This window comes from Camelus bactrianus, chromosome 11 (genome assembly GCF_048773025.1).
Source record: "Camelus bactrianus isolate YW-2024 breed Bactrian camel chromosome 11, ASM4877302v1, whole genome shotgun sequence".
Taxonomy (NCBI): Eukaryota; Metazoa; Chordata; class Mammalia; order Artiodactyla; family Camelidae; genus Camelus; species Camelus bactrianus.
Genome location: NC_133549.1, coordinates 22,502,111 through 22,518,422, shown reverse-complemented (window position 1 = coordinate 22,518,422; position 16,312 = coordinate 22,502,111). Strand labels below are relative to the sequence as shown.

Genomic DNA, 16,312 nt, shown 5'->3' with positions numbered 1-16,312 from the left:
CAACATTCCACACAAACAATGGCCTGGCTCTCTCCCTATTGTACATTCTGTATTCACTTGTGAATCCCGTTTTTTTGCACAATGTGCAAAGCCCTTCTTTTCACTGGTGAGATCCTGAAGGCCCAAGTGCAGCCATAATTTAGGCTTGAAACATTAATAATGATGGCTAAAAGCAACTACATACAAAATGATGCCCAAACATTAATTTGTGAAGATCATCAGAGTCACACTGATGGCTTTTGGCTACTATCCATTAAATCATGATTAAAAGAAATACTGAACACCTTAAAAATGGTTCTGAAGGGATTTTTTTTTTTTAGCAATTATTAAATATAATTTCCCAAACCCAGAGATAGGTGTGGGGTTTTTTGTCTGAAACCTTTTTGGAAGTCTTTGATACATATTCCATCAAACCCAGACTTGAATAAAAATTAACTTCAAAAGATTGGGCTGGGGGAGAACCCTTGCATTTTTCCTTTTTTCCCCAGGATGCTGTAACTTTAACTGTAGCAGTGTAAATTAGGACGTGCTTACCAGCTGTAAGGGAGAAAACTGATACCTGCCCAGGCAGTACGGCCCTAGGGCGTATCCATTCCAGTATTTTCATATGCCTACTAAAAGTTTGCAATAGGGGAAATCCACACAAGCACCCCTTACCTAGTCATTCGCAGGAAGATTCTCGGGGAATAAGGCACCCCGAGACTTCAATATGCGGTGTTAAGTACAAGTACTTCTGTCCGAAGGGTCAAGCAAACTGCACTCTCATTTTTTAATTACTAAGAAAATGTGTTCCACCCTCTGTAATTGAACCATCAGCCAGGCGGAGGAAATAATACCAGAGCTGTGCCCCGATGAACAGATAAATTTCTTTTCCCAATCATGTACTATATGAATATATATTTGTGGTCTGTATCAGGGACATGAGACACTTGGACTGCTGCTTTTCACTGATAGAAAGATTATTAACAGAGGGACCCAGGCTATACTCACATACGTTATGATGACAGCCCTTCTATATTGAAATGACACTGGTAAAAAATGACAACTGAGGTGGCCATTCTATCGTTGCTGTAAACTCTAAATTTTTTTCCATTTAGGGAAAGCGTTAAGTGCAAAGGGGATAACTTTGCCTTCAAAAATGATTCATGATGGAAGAATACTGTTGGCAAATTGTATTCTGGTGCTGGACCCCAGCGGGGCCGCCCTTTCTGTTTTGAATCTCTATGATTTCAAATGGTGAGAGCCATCCTGTCCTCCCATGGCTTCAGTACTTAACAGTTTCCAGCAATAATACCCTTTCCCAATCCAGCCCCTTGCTTGTTCAGCGCCTGTGTTATACACTCATCTTTCATTTACCTTGGAGCTAGCTGCTCAACACTGAAAAAGTTGCTGGTTGACTTTGTAGTTGTGTTTGTTGTTGCTGTGCTGTGGCTGCTTGTTTTACGTCCTCTCTCTTTAAGACACTTCCAGACTTATGAACAGAGATTTCTTTTTGGAGTTTTAAAAGTCAAGAGTAAAGTTATTGATTATTCCCTGAAAGGGTAACTGATGGGCTAGTTAATAATTACACAGATAGCAAGTTTTCCTGTTTCATCTTGTGTACACGACCAGATTAACAATGCCAGGGAAAGCAAACTCGACTCCGCGGGGACAGGAACAGGTGTGCCCTGAGTCTTAAAAGGCCAAAATATCTCACAAAGTATGTCACTGGTGTATTTTTACAATGCTAGTAGTAGTGTTTGCTTTTAAGTAGCCCCCCCCTTTTTTTTTTACTTTTTTAACTTTAAAGAGATACACTTTGCACGCACTATTTCTTCACTCAGTCAGTGATTAAGTCCAGATATAAGCTGCAACTTGTGCCTCGCAAAGGAATACATTTTGAGGACAAAGAGATTTTGTTATTGTTGTTGTTGTTTAAATTACAGTTAAGAAAAGGTAATTTGCCCTGCCCTCCCCCAGGAGGACACCCAGCCAAGGGGCATTTTGGAAGATCCCAAGTGAAGTCCTAAATAACAGGGTTTTGAGCTCAATCTGCAGAGCCATGCAGCAGCCTCCACCCAGCCTTATTAACATGCTATCAGAAAGGAAGGAGAAAACATACCCCTTCGCTTTATCGTCCCAAACAGGAAAAAGAATTAAACCAAAAGGCACCTTGTCAGGTCTAAAACAAGCTCCAAATCCAAGATTTTTAAATTCCCTCTAATAACTGCTTTCTACAGGGGCAAACTGGGGTCCCCTACCCCTCGGGCACAGAAAACCAATCAGTGCCATAAATTCCCTGGGCCTTCAACCCTCACTCCCTTGCACTGGGGACAGAGTGGGGGGAGGGGGTGACCCGACATCAACACTTACACTAAACCCCTTGATGCTCTACAGAAATATGCTGGCTTATTTCCTTTGTTTGGTCCTGTTATACTTGATCAAGTGTGAACGATTAAACTGGTTTCATTAAAGGCAAGTGCATTCACGGCTAACATCCAACTTCAATGGCAACTGGAAGCATATTTTGCAAGAAGGAGGGCCTGCTTTTTTGCTTGAAATCTACCGTCTCATTAACTTTTCTTTTGGGGGCAATAAAAAGGGCACTAGGGGTTTTTACAGGAGAGTGTCAGCAGCTCGGAGATCTGATACTAGACAAAAGGACATTTAGTGTTTCAACTGTGGGATACAGTCCCTGGTACTTAAAAAGAGAAAAGAAATCCTGTTTCAATATTAAAGCTGCTCTCACTGAAAGTGTTTAATTAGCATTTTGCATATCACTTTATAATTGCTGTAAGAAGTACTCTTTGAAATCAAAGGGTTATAAAAACAAGATCCCTTAAAGTCCCATTACTTCAAAATGTAAAAAAATTATTTAAAAAAAAATCAAAACCGTGGAATTCTCCGAAGTCCATGAAAACTAACAAGTTCTACTTTGAGAACCCTAGAGGCAGAAAAGCAGTCTTAGGTGCTGAACACGAGGTAAATTTTAAACTGTCTTTGAACCCAAGCACCTAGCAGAGTAGTGTCTTCTTTGAAATAGTATGAGTTTGATATATTTCGCCAAATTCGAGAGGCAGAATCACTCAGTAAACTAACCAAAATAAACGTCCCCTCCAAATTATCCATGTCAGATAAAAATATACCAGTCTCTACAATATCCAACAGAATTGCAAATAAGGCACTTAGCATTTTAAATTCCCAATGCATATTTATAGAATAGAATTCTCTTGTCTACCCTTCAAGCCACTCACATCTGACTCTCTAAGAACTTAACCCGATCTCCAGTCTTTAAAGAAAAAAGGGGGAAAAAATCTAGAAAGATCTGTTTACCCCGGAAAGGGCAAGTGTGCCCGGCATGACGACGTAGGCCACTGCCAGCAGGGTCCACCGCAAGAACGCAGAACAAGCCGGGATTTCTACGAAAAATTTCTCTTTCCCCCTATAAAATACTAAACACGGGGATCCCTGGACCCAACTGCTGCTTGGGCCGCCTCCGGAAAAAGTACTCCGGGTCTGGGAGCACCACACACTCGCGCGCTCACGCACACTCAGTGTCCGTGACCGTCGGCGGCGGCGGAAAGCGAGCCACCGGAGGGAGTGTGTGCGCGTGTGTCTCGCCGCGGCCAGCGGTGACCGCGCGGAGCTCCCGGGCCCGCGGCCTCCCAGCACCAGGGCGCTGCGTGGGCTGCGGGCGACCCGCCGCGCCGCGGGCCTCCCGCTGGTAAAAGGGCCCTGAGCGCCCCGCTCCCGCGCGCTTCTGCCCAACTTGCCCCGGGGCGTTGGGAAGAGCGCGAGGGAGAGAAAGAAAGGCTCTTCCTCTCGGCCGCGCGGGTCGGTCCGGCGCCGCGGAGGACAAGGAGGAAGAGGCGACCGCGGCCGCCGGGCTGCCGCGGCGCCGCGCCGAGTCCCCGCCGCCCGAGGCGCGCCCTTGCCAGCCCCTCCTGCGAAACTTTTTCTTTTTGATTCGCCCCACCCGAAAAGTGCGGCCAGGGCGGGGGAGGCGGGCCGGCCGGGTTCGCGGCGGCGGCGGCAGCGGCGGCGGCGGCGGCGGCGGGCGAGGAGGAAGTGGTGCCGGCGGGAGCGCGGCCGGGCAGAGGAAATGCCCAGCCAGCCGGGCCCCCCGCCCGCGCCCGCCGCCCGGCTCGCCCTGGGCCCCCGCCCCGCTGCGACTTTGGCGGGCCAAGCCCGGCGCGGCAGTGGTGGCGGCGGCGGCAGATGTGGCCCGGCTGCCCGGAGGAGCCAACAATGCGGGGCCGGCAAAACAAAAGGGTTCCACTTCGCCTCCTTTCCTGTCTTTCACTTGCGCTCCCGGGGCGCCGCGCGGGATCCCCTGCCAGCAGGGGCCGCTCCCCTGGGGGCCCGGAGCCGCTCGCGCCCCGGTTTCCCCGCGGACCCCTGCTCCCCTCCCCCGCCCCCGCCCAGCAGGCAAGGCCCGGCGCGCTCGGACTCCGAGTCCCGGGGGATCTAGCCGTATTGTCCCCGTGGCGCGCCGCGCGCTCGGCCTGGGTCGCGGGCGGCCCCCGCGCGCGCACCCACCGGCCTCAGGGAACAGGAGCCGGGGGCGCCTAGGAAACCGTCGCCGAGACGCCGCCGCCACTGCCGCTGCCCTCCGGACGCCGCCGCGCTCGGGATTTCTTTTTTCTTTTTTTTTTTGCCAATCCTGATGGGAAGGAAGGTGACCGCCTACTTCGCATTCATCAACTCTCATCACAACAACAAAAATCCTGGCGCAAACGGCGGCCAGCGGGCGCGATCGGCAGCGGGGGGCCGCAGACAGGGACCCCCAGGCCGGGGCCCACCCCCGAGCGCCGAGCGGGGACACCGGGCCGGGGGCGCAGACCAAAGATGTCCTCGGATGCCGGCTCCGTGTCCTTCGCCCTCCTCCTTCTCCTCCTCCCCCAGTGGCGCAGTGAGCCGCGGGCGCGGCGCCCCCAGCCCACGGCCGCAGGTGAGGCGGGGGCGGCGGCGGCCCCAGCCCTCCCCCGGGGCCCCCCTTACCTCGTCCCGGGCCGCCGGCGTCCACGGCGAAGGGCGCCCACCCGGGAGGCGGCGGCGGCGGCAGCGGCGGCTCCCGCCCCTCCCACCCCACCCGGCGGCGGTGGCGGTGGCGGCGGCTGTGCTGCCCCCCCTCAGCGCGGCATGGCTCCCAGCTCCGTCCCTCGCTCCTCGGGCAGCCGCCGGCTCCTCTGGGCCGCTCCCGGGCCACCTTAAAATGACACACGCACACAGGGACACACACACAAAAACTTAATCTCTCCAGCTCCCCGCCCCTCCCCCTCCCCCTCCCCTCCCGCCTTTCCCTCCCCTCCCCTTCCCTTCTCTTCTCTCCCCACCCTACCCCTCCCCTTCCCTTCCTCCTCCTCCCCTCGCCGCCGAGCCTCTTCCTACTTCCCCACCCACCCCACCCCCTTCCTCCGCCCACCCAGCTCCCGATCCTCCCCAGCCTGGTCCCGGCCCCGCGCCCGCCCGCCGGAAGGGGGCTGCGCTGGGGGTCCCCGGCCCGCACACGCCCCGCGCCAAGCTCACCCCCAAGAGGATGCTAATTCCAACTTGGATCGGGGGAGGGAGTGTCCTGGATGCCGAGCGCCTGCCGGCTATTTGCTCTTCTTTATTTGTTTCTCCTCCGGGAGAGGAGGAGGAAAACGGAGAGAAAAGGAAAAGGAAAGAAGCGGCGCTGGTCGCGTCTCCCGGTGGCCGCCGGCTGCGCAAGAGCGAGGCGGGAGGCGAGGTGAGGGTCGCCGCTCGCTCACTCCTAGCTCCTTTTTTTTTTTTTTTTTTTTTTTTTTTTTTTTGGGCAAAGGCGGGGTCTCTCTTTGCAAACCAATGACACAACCCCACATGGGCCGGCCTCGCCCCCTACAGATACTCTTCACTACAAATCGGCTCTCTCGGGGGATTAGTGGCTCCGCGAAAGTGCACACAGGCTCGGCGGGCGGGCGAGGGGGCCAGGCGCGGCGGACACTCCCCGGCCGGGCCCCGCCCGGGAGGCCCTCGCGAAGCGCTGGGGCCTCTGCGGCTGGGGTGGGGGTCCCGCTGCAGCGGCGGGAGTCTGGCCCTCCCTTCGGCCTCCTTCCTCCTCCGCCCCTTCCACGTGGGGCCCCGGGCGGCCGGCCACGTGGGGGGACGCGAGCCCGGGCGGGCCTCGGCCCGGCTCCCCGGAGTGGCCCTGGCTCCGTCGGGCCCCTGCCAGGCCCGCGGCGCCGATCTGCCCCCTTCCCGGCCCCGAGGCTCAAACTTCCTCCTGGGCCCCGGAGCCGGCCGCTCCTGCCTTCTCAGGCCCGCGGGGTCAGGCGCCGGCCGGCCACAGGGGGCACTTGCGCTCCCCAAATCCGGATCCGGGAGACTGCCCGCGCCTGGCCCTAGGGGCGGCGGTGGCTGTGGGTGTGCAAGCCCTGTGTGCTGGAACTTGGAGCGGTTGTGTTCCCTACAAGAAGCAAAACATTTTTTACACATTAAAAAAAAAAACGTTCCTTCCTGTTGCCTGGATCTCGCCGGAGCTATTTTTAAAGCCTTGCCTTGGGTGGGAGCTCCGGACCTCGCGGGACGGCGGCGGGCTGCGGCTCGGGGGGACCCGAAAGTTGGGGACCTGGGGTCGCGCTCCGCCCCGACGTTAGTGTCTGGACACCAAACGTGGGATCCAGGCCGAGCGCCAGCCGCCTCTAGACTAAATTCCATGCCCGCGACCCGCGGCGTTGGAGCCCGGTTTGCGGAAGGGAGTCAGCGGCTGCGGGCTCGGAGGCTCTTCTCTCTGCGCCCCAGAGCTCCCCAAACTCTCATCTCACTAACCTGAGGTCGGCCGCGAGTCCTCCAAGAGCCCCTATATGGCCTGAACTGAGCCCTTAGTCTCCATGTGCTTAAAAACCATATTGAGATGTTACAAACTGGATTGAGATGTTGAGCAGGAAAGGCGTGGGGGACGGGTGTGAGGTTCGGCCTTTGCAGGCCGCGGGGACTGGCATCACCGGAGCGGAGTCACTGAGTTTGGTCTCCCGCGTACCCGAAGTGCAGCACACCCTACGAATCGGAGGAACTTAAGCTGGGGCCTAGGGGCTAGAGAAAGGGCCACCAAACCGCTGAACCCTTTTCTGCATCCCAATGAGCGCAGCTCTAGGCCTCTCGGTCTATTAGCATTTTTAAAGCTCCTGCGCCGGCCCGCAGCAGGGGGTAGGTACTCACTGCTCAATTGCTAAAGTGCGCCCAGGGTGGCTTGCGCGACCGGCATTGTGGGGGCCCTGACTCCTGAAGATCGTTTTATCATCAAACAATAGGTTTTAAAACCCTATTGAAGACCTCCTAGATGTGAGGGCAGCGCGGGACTAGGCTTTTAACACCCGCTAGCTCACAAAATTCTGTTACTACGATGTCCGAAGCTCGTTTTGTACTTGGCCCTAGTAGTCCCCGGCCAGGCCAGCTACGTGTTCGCTTGAAAAACTGCCAGACGCGCACTCCCGGTGGCCTTCATCTTCCAGCGACCCTGCAACGCCACAAACATCTTCAGGACTCTCCTCTCCTAAGCAGTTTTGCCTCAAGGTCATGGCGTCTAAGATAGTTCTCGATTACAACGTGACCCCGCCCACCCCCAGGCTTCTGGGCTGCTGGTACTTGCTTTTCTACCTTTCTTTGGCTTGCTTATTTCACAGATGATCTTTGGTTCTGAACGGAACCTCTTCTCACCCAGAAAACACAGAAAGTCAGCTGGGTTTTCTATCACTTGTTCAACTTTAATTTCTACTATGAATTTGGCCTAACTTTGAAAATACTGTGTTCTTTGTTTTGAGAATTTAAAAAAAAAAAAAAAATCCTTGGAGCCAAAAATTATTCTCGGATTCCAACTTGATACCCTGTATTTTAAAATATTGAGTCCATTTGCCCCCAATATGTGAGTTATTTCTAATTCTTATTGCTTTTTAAAAAGATGTTCCAAACAACAACAGGAAACCAGCCCGACTGGTTTCCTGTTGGGCAAAGACTTGAATAGACATTTCTCAAAGGTAGATACATAAATGACCAATAAGCACATCAGAAGATTTTACTAATCATTAGGAAAATGTAAATCAGTACCACAGTAAGATACCACTTCATGTCCACTGGGATGGCTATTATTAAAACAAACAGAAAATAACAAGTGTTGGTAAGGATGCCAGAAATCAGAAACTTGTGTGTTGCTGGCACACATATAAATCGGTGCAGCCATTGTGGAAAACAGCTTGGTAGCTCCTCAAAAAGTAGTGTAGAATTTACCATATGATCCAGCAATTCCAATCCTAGGCACATACACAAAAAAATGGAAAGCAGGGTCTCAAACAAATAATTGTGCAACAATGTTCGTAGCATTATTCACAATAGCCAAAAGGCAGAAATAACCCAAATGTCCATCAAAGGATGAATGGAAAAACAAAATGTGGTCTACACATAAAATGAAATATTATTCAGTCTTTAAAAGGGAGAACATTCCGACACATACTAACCATGGATGGCTCTTGAGGACATTATGCTAAATGAAATAAACCAGACACAGAGGGATAAATATTATAAGATTCCACTTATATGAGGTATCTAGAATAGGCAAATTCATAGAGACAAAAGTTGGAAAGAGATGACCAAGGGCAGGGAGGAGGGGAGAGAAGGGAGTTATTGTTTAATGGGCACAGAGTTTGGCATGATGAAGTTCTGGAAATGGATGGTGATGAGTTGCACAACAATTGTGAATGTGCTTATTGTCACAAACTGTACACCTAAAAATGGGGAAAAAAAGATAAATTATGTACAGTTTGCCACAATATGAAAGAAATTAGCTTTTGTTTCACAAACCTCTTATTTATACTTATTACTGTATACAAAGGTATTTTTCAATAAGAAAAAAATTAAGATAAGTAAATAGTTTGTTTTAAAATATATTTCAGTTAATTTACAGAATAAATGCCTTTTACTAATTTTTGTCTCTGCCAGTTACTTTCATAGAATATAGTACTGAAATGCTAATTTTTCAGTACCCTCCATGGTCTGTTTCCATCTCATCCTATTTAATTGGTCAGGTTCAATTTCTGGTGTCCCAACAGAGATTTTGAGAGACACAAACAAGAAGAATCATAAAAATAACAACAGTGACAAATGTTGGTCCGTGACTCACTAGGGAGCCCGGCATTGGGCTAAACCCTTGACACGCATCTTTGATGCTCATAGCAGCCCCTATTATGAGACGCTAGTATTATGCCCAGTTTTCAAATGAGAGAAAGTGAGACTCAAAGATTTCATGTGACTTCCCCAAGGTCACATTGCTGGCGAGCGAGGAGCTGGGGTTAGACCCCTATCTGCCTGATTCTGTTTACATACACATATCTTCATTATTAGTACGGATTCAGAAAAAGCAAAATTAGTTACTTTAAGACATATTCTCAGCTTTTTCTTATTTGAAAGATTTTTCTTTGTTTAATAATAAGCTTTCAATCTGATCTTTAAAGGAAAAAAATAAGAAAAGCCCCCAAATTAAATGTGTTGTCAGACACTGGTTAAAAAATAAAAAGACAAAGATAAGTATAGCACAGTGGATTTTAAGGCTCCTGAGAATCAGTTTCAGAACAACAACAAAAAGCTGTGATGAGGAAGTAGAAAATAAATTATCAGTTACTGAGAATAAAGTTTCCATCCATTACTTTCATACTAACGAAGAAGTAATACAAAGAGTTCAGAAAGTTTGCATCTAACACTTTTTTTCCTTGTAAAAGATCCGTAATCACTTTTTCCTGATGATCTTGGTTACCCAGAATACATCATTTGTTCAGGAAATCTCAGTAATCCAACTTCTGAGAGGGAGGAGTTTGAAATGTACACACTGCCCTGGGATGTACTGCCGAAAAGGATTTTTCAGTGTTCTGGGGAACTCAACTTATTTGCCTGGGAGCTTCCATCCCCGCTTGAAGTTGCCAGTGAAAGGTAACTTTATGTCTTCTGGTTTGATTCTGTTTCTTCTGGGTTAACAGGTCTCTTTTGGCACATTAAGTACAAACTGCTTATCAGAGTGATTTCTCCCCTTGTTCAAGGAGTCTCTCCTCTTTTCAGGGTGCTCAAATTTGGGATTCAGATGGAGGGTATTTTCCAGCCCCAAGGCCCTGGGGCAAGGGGCCTCTCTGTCCAGCTGAGGGGTCTGGCCCAGGGGAGCCCCAGTACTGCAGTGTTGGGGCAACTGTTACTGGCACAGCTCAAACTCTCGGCACCGACTGGGCAGGGGCATTTTTCCTGTGGACCCAGCCATTCCCCTGCTGACCAGACTCAGAACAGGTGATCGTTTGAGATGCTGCCTTGTCCTCCACAGAACATACCACCCGCCCCAGCCCCACCCACAGGACCACCTTCCCCCATGGATGCATGGTACCTCTGTGCTTTCAGGTACTTTCTATGTCTACCAGGAAGCCATGGCTTCCGTCTAGGCCACAGTCCTAGATGTTGGGGGAGCACCCCTACCACAGGCCATCAGTCTTGCCACTTCCCTCAGCACCCCCCGACACACACACGAGGGGCGGGGCACAGGCCATGAGAATTGGTCCAGATTCTCCCTCCATGCATGAGAGTTTCTGTCATCTCTGCTCTGTACTGTTTCTAAATAAATAAATGAAGGTCATCTCTGTTGAAAAACTAAAGATTTGTTTTTAACAGATAATTTGAAAGTATAAACCATCATGATTCCTTGTTGCCTTGGCTCATAGGAAGCTGGAAGTTAAGTGCCAACCAGCCCGCTGTCATGTTCCTGGAAGCCACCTTTTCCTTCCTTCATGGAAAGCAATTGTGAACCTGCTATGAAAGGAGTGGTTTGTGTTGTTTGAGAAGGCATATTAAATATTTTCATTCAATTTTATATCTGGACAAGAAAACACCAATTGTTCTGATAATATAAATTATGGAAAATAAAGCTCAATAAAATCTTCTTGCTTGGTGATACAATGATAACACAGGATCACAGGATTTGGAAAAACTGGACTGAGAAACTATTGGAAGGAGTTTCTGATTTCCATTTTGACTTTTTGATTAACTGTAGGGTTATATACAGGTTTTTACTATAACCACCTAAAATATTTTTTGGAAGCTGGTAGGAAATTATTAATAAATACCTTAAAAAACCTAACCATATTATCACCCCTGACTTAGGGCAAGGGACTTTTTCCTTGGAGAGAAATGGTGCAGCAGGGGGAAGAATTGCCCTCAATAGCAATTATCATATTTTGTAACATGAAATTATGCGATGGTTGGATCTGTTTTCTAGGGCCTGGATCATGAGAGGTGTTTAGTTAAATATTTCTTGAGTGGATGGATGAATCACTCAGTGAATATATTGCAAGAGATCTGAGCTGTACAAAAGTAATATATGCAAACTGACAAAGAATAAAGTAATTTTTAATAAAAAATATTAGTATTAATATTAGGGAGGTAGGATTTGGGGTTATCTTTAAAGGTGTTTTTTTTTTTAATCTTAATTCTATTCTATTATTTTTACAACTTAAAAAAGTAAAGGGGGTGGGGGGCATAGCTCAAGTGGTAGAGCGCATGCTTGGCTTGCAAGAGGCCCTGGGTTCAATCCCCAGTATCTCCTCTAAAAATAAATAAATCTAATTCCCCCCACACACCCCACCAAAATAAAATAATTAAATAATACAATAATAAATAAATAAAATATTTTTTAAAAAGTAAAGGGGCAAAAGGAAATGATGTATGCAACAAAGCGTTCAGAAAAAAAATTATATATATATATATAAAGCAAATACGCCAAAATGTTAAAAACTGGTGGATCGGGGTGATGGATATACTGGGAGTTCTAACAACTTATCTGTACATTTAAGAATTATTTCAAAACAAGTTTTTCAAAAAGTAGTGAAAAAAATGGAATTCATAACCACAGTGTGAAGTGTTGAATTTGAAAGACACTTATTTTCTCCCATTTAGCAGCCTTTAAACAGGAAGGCATAATTCCTTCCCTGCTTTGTGCCTTCCTGGGAACAGCTTTGATGTCTCAGGAACCTGGGGCCTGGAAAAGGCCCCCAGGACAGGCCCACTGCTAGAGGGCAGGGGCGTTCGCGCTGTCATAATCAGAGACTTCTAAATGAGGTCCTTATTTCTCCCCTCCCTATCTCTCTCCTGTTTCATTTCCAGGAACCAACGGTTGTAGAAAAAAAAGATAGTAGACCTAGATAATAGTGGGTTCTTTTATTGTAACTGTTTTGTGCAATAAAATGGACTAGTTGTGTGCACTTGACTATTTCAAGGGTCTGTGCAGTGAGAGTTGCTGGGAGTTGGACTTAACTGTATTGTCACTCACCTATCTCTCTTACTCAGGGTTGAGCTCACTTCAGAACCACATTATCTGAAGCTCTCAGTCGCTGTCCTGAGTGGAGGTGGGAATTTTGCTGCACTATTTTGCAGAATAGCCAGGTTCGTTGTGGCTATAATAGAATCACTATGTGATTTATAATTAATTCTAATCAGCGAGTATATTTTGCCTTTACCGATGCTGTGGCCCTTTTCAAACACGTGTTAAAACTCCGATGCTCTTGCCCTATGCAGTGAGGGGTATGGATCGAAACGGTTGAAGCTCTCAGTTTCAGAATTTAATTGGCATTTGGGTTTCAGCCCATCACTTTTACTTTTTAATTAAACACACACACACACACACACACACACACACACACACACGAATACTGCCTAAGTCCTTTGAAAAACAGTGACTCCAGTCCTAGGAAAACAAAAACAAGCGTGCTGATCGCAGAAGTGAGTGAATCTGTAGTGTAACATATGGAGGAAATAAACAAGCATATTGAGCTACCACGACTCAACAGACAGTGAAGGAGGGTCTGCTCTGTGCCCAGCCGGGGCTGGACCCTGGGTACAAGATTAACCTGAGCCGGTCACTGCCTCCAAGGAGGGAGGATCACAGGGAAACTGCACTGGTGTAACTGTCTGATTCCATCCTCACCATAATTCAACGTAGGGAGTAAACACCACAGTTGTCTGTGAGAAACTGAAGGCCCCCCAGAAGATTAGGTGCAGGGCCCGCTCAGTCACCTGGGCTGTGCCCCGCACAGTCACTCGGGCTGCACACGAAGAACGGCCTTGCACTTGGTTTAATGCTCTGCAGTTGCTGTCTTGAAATTCTGAATAATTTTGAACAAGGACCTTGCATCTTCACCTTGCACTAGACCCCACAGATTAGTAGCTGGTCCTATTTAAGTATCTCGCCTAAGGTCCCTCAGAACCCCAAGGGCAGTTGTTCAAACTTCCCAGTTCACCGTACTTCAACTGCTTTGGGAAACTGATTGATACACTAGATAAGACACGCCCAATCCTTGCACAGTGGAACACAGGATGGGGAAGACTAGAATTCTCTATTAGTGACCCATGGAGTCAAACTGAGTCAGCATGACCCTAAAAAGTCCCTTGGCCTCTTGCGAGGTCACCTCCTCACATGTCCAGCATGGGGCCCTACCTTCACAATGTTAATTTTAATGTTAGTTTTCCTGTAGGAGGGCAGGTCTGTGACACGCAGGCCTCCAGACGTGTTAGCAATCATGACTAACGCCAGAGTCACACAGGCCACTGACGTGACTCAGCCCATAGTCCATGGTGGGGCCATGATGGGGCAGCTGATGGGAATGGCCAAGGGGGATAGGGACCGGGAATGGCCAGCCTCCCAGAAATGCTGCACGCAGGCAGAAGGAGTTCTATGATCAAATGAAGCCATTCGGCTCCCACCAAAATTGGGTTTAGAGTCTAAAGTTTGTCATGTAGCCTGTGATCCCAAAACCTACAAAATGCCCTAAAGGTTGAGCTGATTTCAGTGAGTCTCCCCTCCTTGGGGAAACTCTGTATTAAAAATACATATATATATTTATATAAATATTTTTAATTATTATTAGTATTTTTCCCCCTTAAATCTACAAATAAGGCCCGTATTCCTCAGGTCAGCTGGCTAGGGCAGCTCATGCTTGCCAGTCCCCACCACTCATGCCTCACTTACTTGTCCCAGGAAAGTTCCATTATTTCACTTTAGCTGGGGCAGCCCGTGCATATCAGACAAGGATGCTGAGGCTGCCAAGGCCTCCCAGCGGACAAGCAGGGGAGCCCAGGTCGACACTGCAGGTGTGAGAGCCTCCCAGGCTCTGCCTGGCTCTGCTGTCTGCCCCCCTAGTGCTCACCAGGGTCTGGGCATCTGGGTTGAGTGCATCTGGCCCCAGGCCTGTGCCTCTCTGGACACTTACCCTCACATTTAATTTGTGCAAGAAATGAAGCAGTAGTCTGCGAGTTTTTCTCCCCAGCTCCAACTTTTCATTTCAAGATTGTTCAGATCTATAGAAAAGTTGATTTAATAGTACAATGAATACCCATAGGCCCACTACCTATTATATTGGAACAATCTATTCACATTTTATTGCATTTGCTTTCCCAATTTTTTCTTTCTATTCATGGATTCTTCTTTTTTCTTGAACCATTTGAGAGTCAGTTGCAGACATCCTGATGCTTCACTCCTGATTTTCTTCCACACATAAGTGATAATATATAGTTTTTGCCTTTCTCTGTCTGACTTATTTCACTATGTATAATACCCTCCAGGTCCATCCATGTTGTTGCAAATGGCAAAATTTCATTCCTTTTTTGTGGCTGAGTAGTATTCCACTGGGGATGTGTATAAACACACACACTGTTCCTACCTTACTTATCCAGGGTTTCCTGTTCAGCAGAAATTGACCGGAAATGTAGGAGCAAGTGTTACAGGGAAGGACCACAAGCTGGGTGGCTTAAAACATCAGGAAAATAGTCTCTCACAGTTCTGGAGGCCAGAAATCTGAAATCTAGGTATTGGCAGGGCCATGTTCTCTCTGATGTTTCCAGGGGAGGATCCTTCCCTACCTCTTCCAGCATCTGGTGGTAGCTGGCCATCCTTGGTGTCCCTTGGGTTGTACCTGCATCTCTACAGTCTCTGTCTCGATCTCCCTGTGTGTCTGTATCACATCTCTGTTTTCTTATAAGGATGTCAGTCATGGGGTCAGAGCCCACCCTGATCCAGTGTGACCTTATTGTAACTTGGTTACATCTGCAAAGACCTGATTTCCAAACAAGATCCCATTCATAGATACCAGGGGTTGGAACTTGACATATCACATGCAGGTACACAACTCCACTCACTACAGATGGAGAGTGGAATTTTCTTTAAGATGAATACATAACATTTGGGCCTAGGGGCTTGATTTATTTCCTTGGATAAACTGGCAGAATGAGCAAACTCAGGCCGAAGGACAGTTTGTACCTCTGGGATCTGTTCACGTGTCACTTGAGCGGCATTTTCACTTTTATGTCATCATGAGGAAGCCAGACTTCTTGGGTGGATTGCAGTCGTGTTTTGACATGATTCTTTGTCAGTGGGCTGAGAATTTAACTTCTGTTACAGGCCATCGTCCCAACTGGGCTTTTCCCACATAGCTGTTTATAAATAGCCTCAGATGTTAATAATTCATACATGTAAAATATTTATTAAGCACTTAATTTATGCCAGGCTCCTGTGCCAGACACTGGAGAGACAAAGAAGAATTGGGCACAGACCCTGCCCTCAAAGAGTTCGTGGTGTGCCAGGCGATGGTTACGGAAATGAACAGGTATCATGCCAGAAGCATTTGCAGGATGCCTATTGCATACGCAGCCCGACCTGTTTTCTCTACATCTGCAGTCCAAGCGGGCTGCCCAGGGATGATTCCCAGGCAAAATACAGGAACCACTGCTGAGAGTGACCGTAATATGGGCAGACTGGAAGCTGGGTTCTTTCCTTGACTTTGTCTTTCTCTGATCATGTGATTTTGGATAGATCGTGTCCCCCTCTCTGGGCCTCCTTCTCCTCTCCTGTAAAAATGAGCAAACCAAACGAGCTGATGGTGCAGGGCTTGCCAACTCTTGTATCATCCTTATAGTCAAGAGTCAACGTGGGCATTGATTAAGCGCTGAGCCCTTGCGGCCCATTATTTCGTTTAATCTTCACAGCAGCTCTCTGCAGTGTGGATTTTAATTATTCCCTGTTTAGAGACTGAGAAACTAAGGCATAGGGAGATTAAGTCCATTTCTACAGGTCATAGGGGGTTAACTGTTAGAGCAGAGGTTCACCCTCAAGTGGTCTGACCCCAGGAATGAGCCCTTAACAAGCACACTGGACCATCTTCCAGGGCAGTGTGGCATTCTGTGATGCTGTGGCATTGGGAACGCTTTCCAAGAGGGGAGTTTAGGGAGGGAAGTCTTTATGAATCCTGAGCTGGCAGGAACAGCAGCAAATTCTTTGTCACTTTGCTGTTGCATCTTCCCC

General features: G+C 48.4%; 1 protein-coding gene across 4 annotated transcripts in view; it reads right to left on the bottom strand.

The window, feature by feature from the left end:
- The window catches only part of CTBP2 (C-terminal binding protein 2), a 152,460-nt gene extending 146,719 nt beyond the window's left edge, over nt 1-5,741 (bottom strand). For 2 of the 4 annotated variants that reach the window (XM_074373420.1, XM_074373418.1), the window contains exons 1-2: nt 5,509-5,741; nt 4,981-5,188 (exon numbers count right to left, since the gene is read on the bottom strand). The gene's annotated coding sequence lies outside the window, so the exon portion shown is untranslated. Of the gene's footprint in view, nt 1-4,518; nt 4,906-4,980; nt 5,221-5,508 lie in introns of those variants that run through there. The other 2 variants (XM_074373419.1, XM_074373421.1) reach the window with 2 other exon arrangements.
- Nucleotides 5,742-16,312: the final 10,571 nt, after the last annotated feature.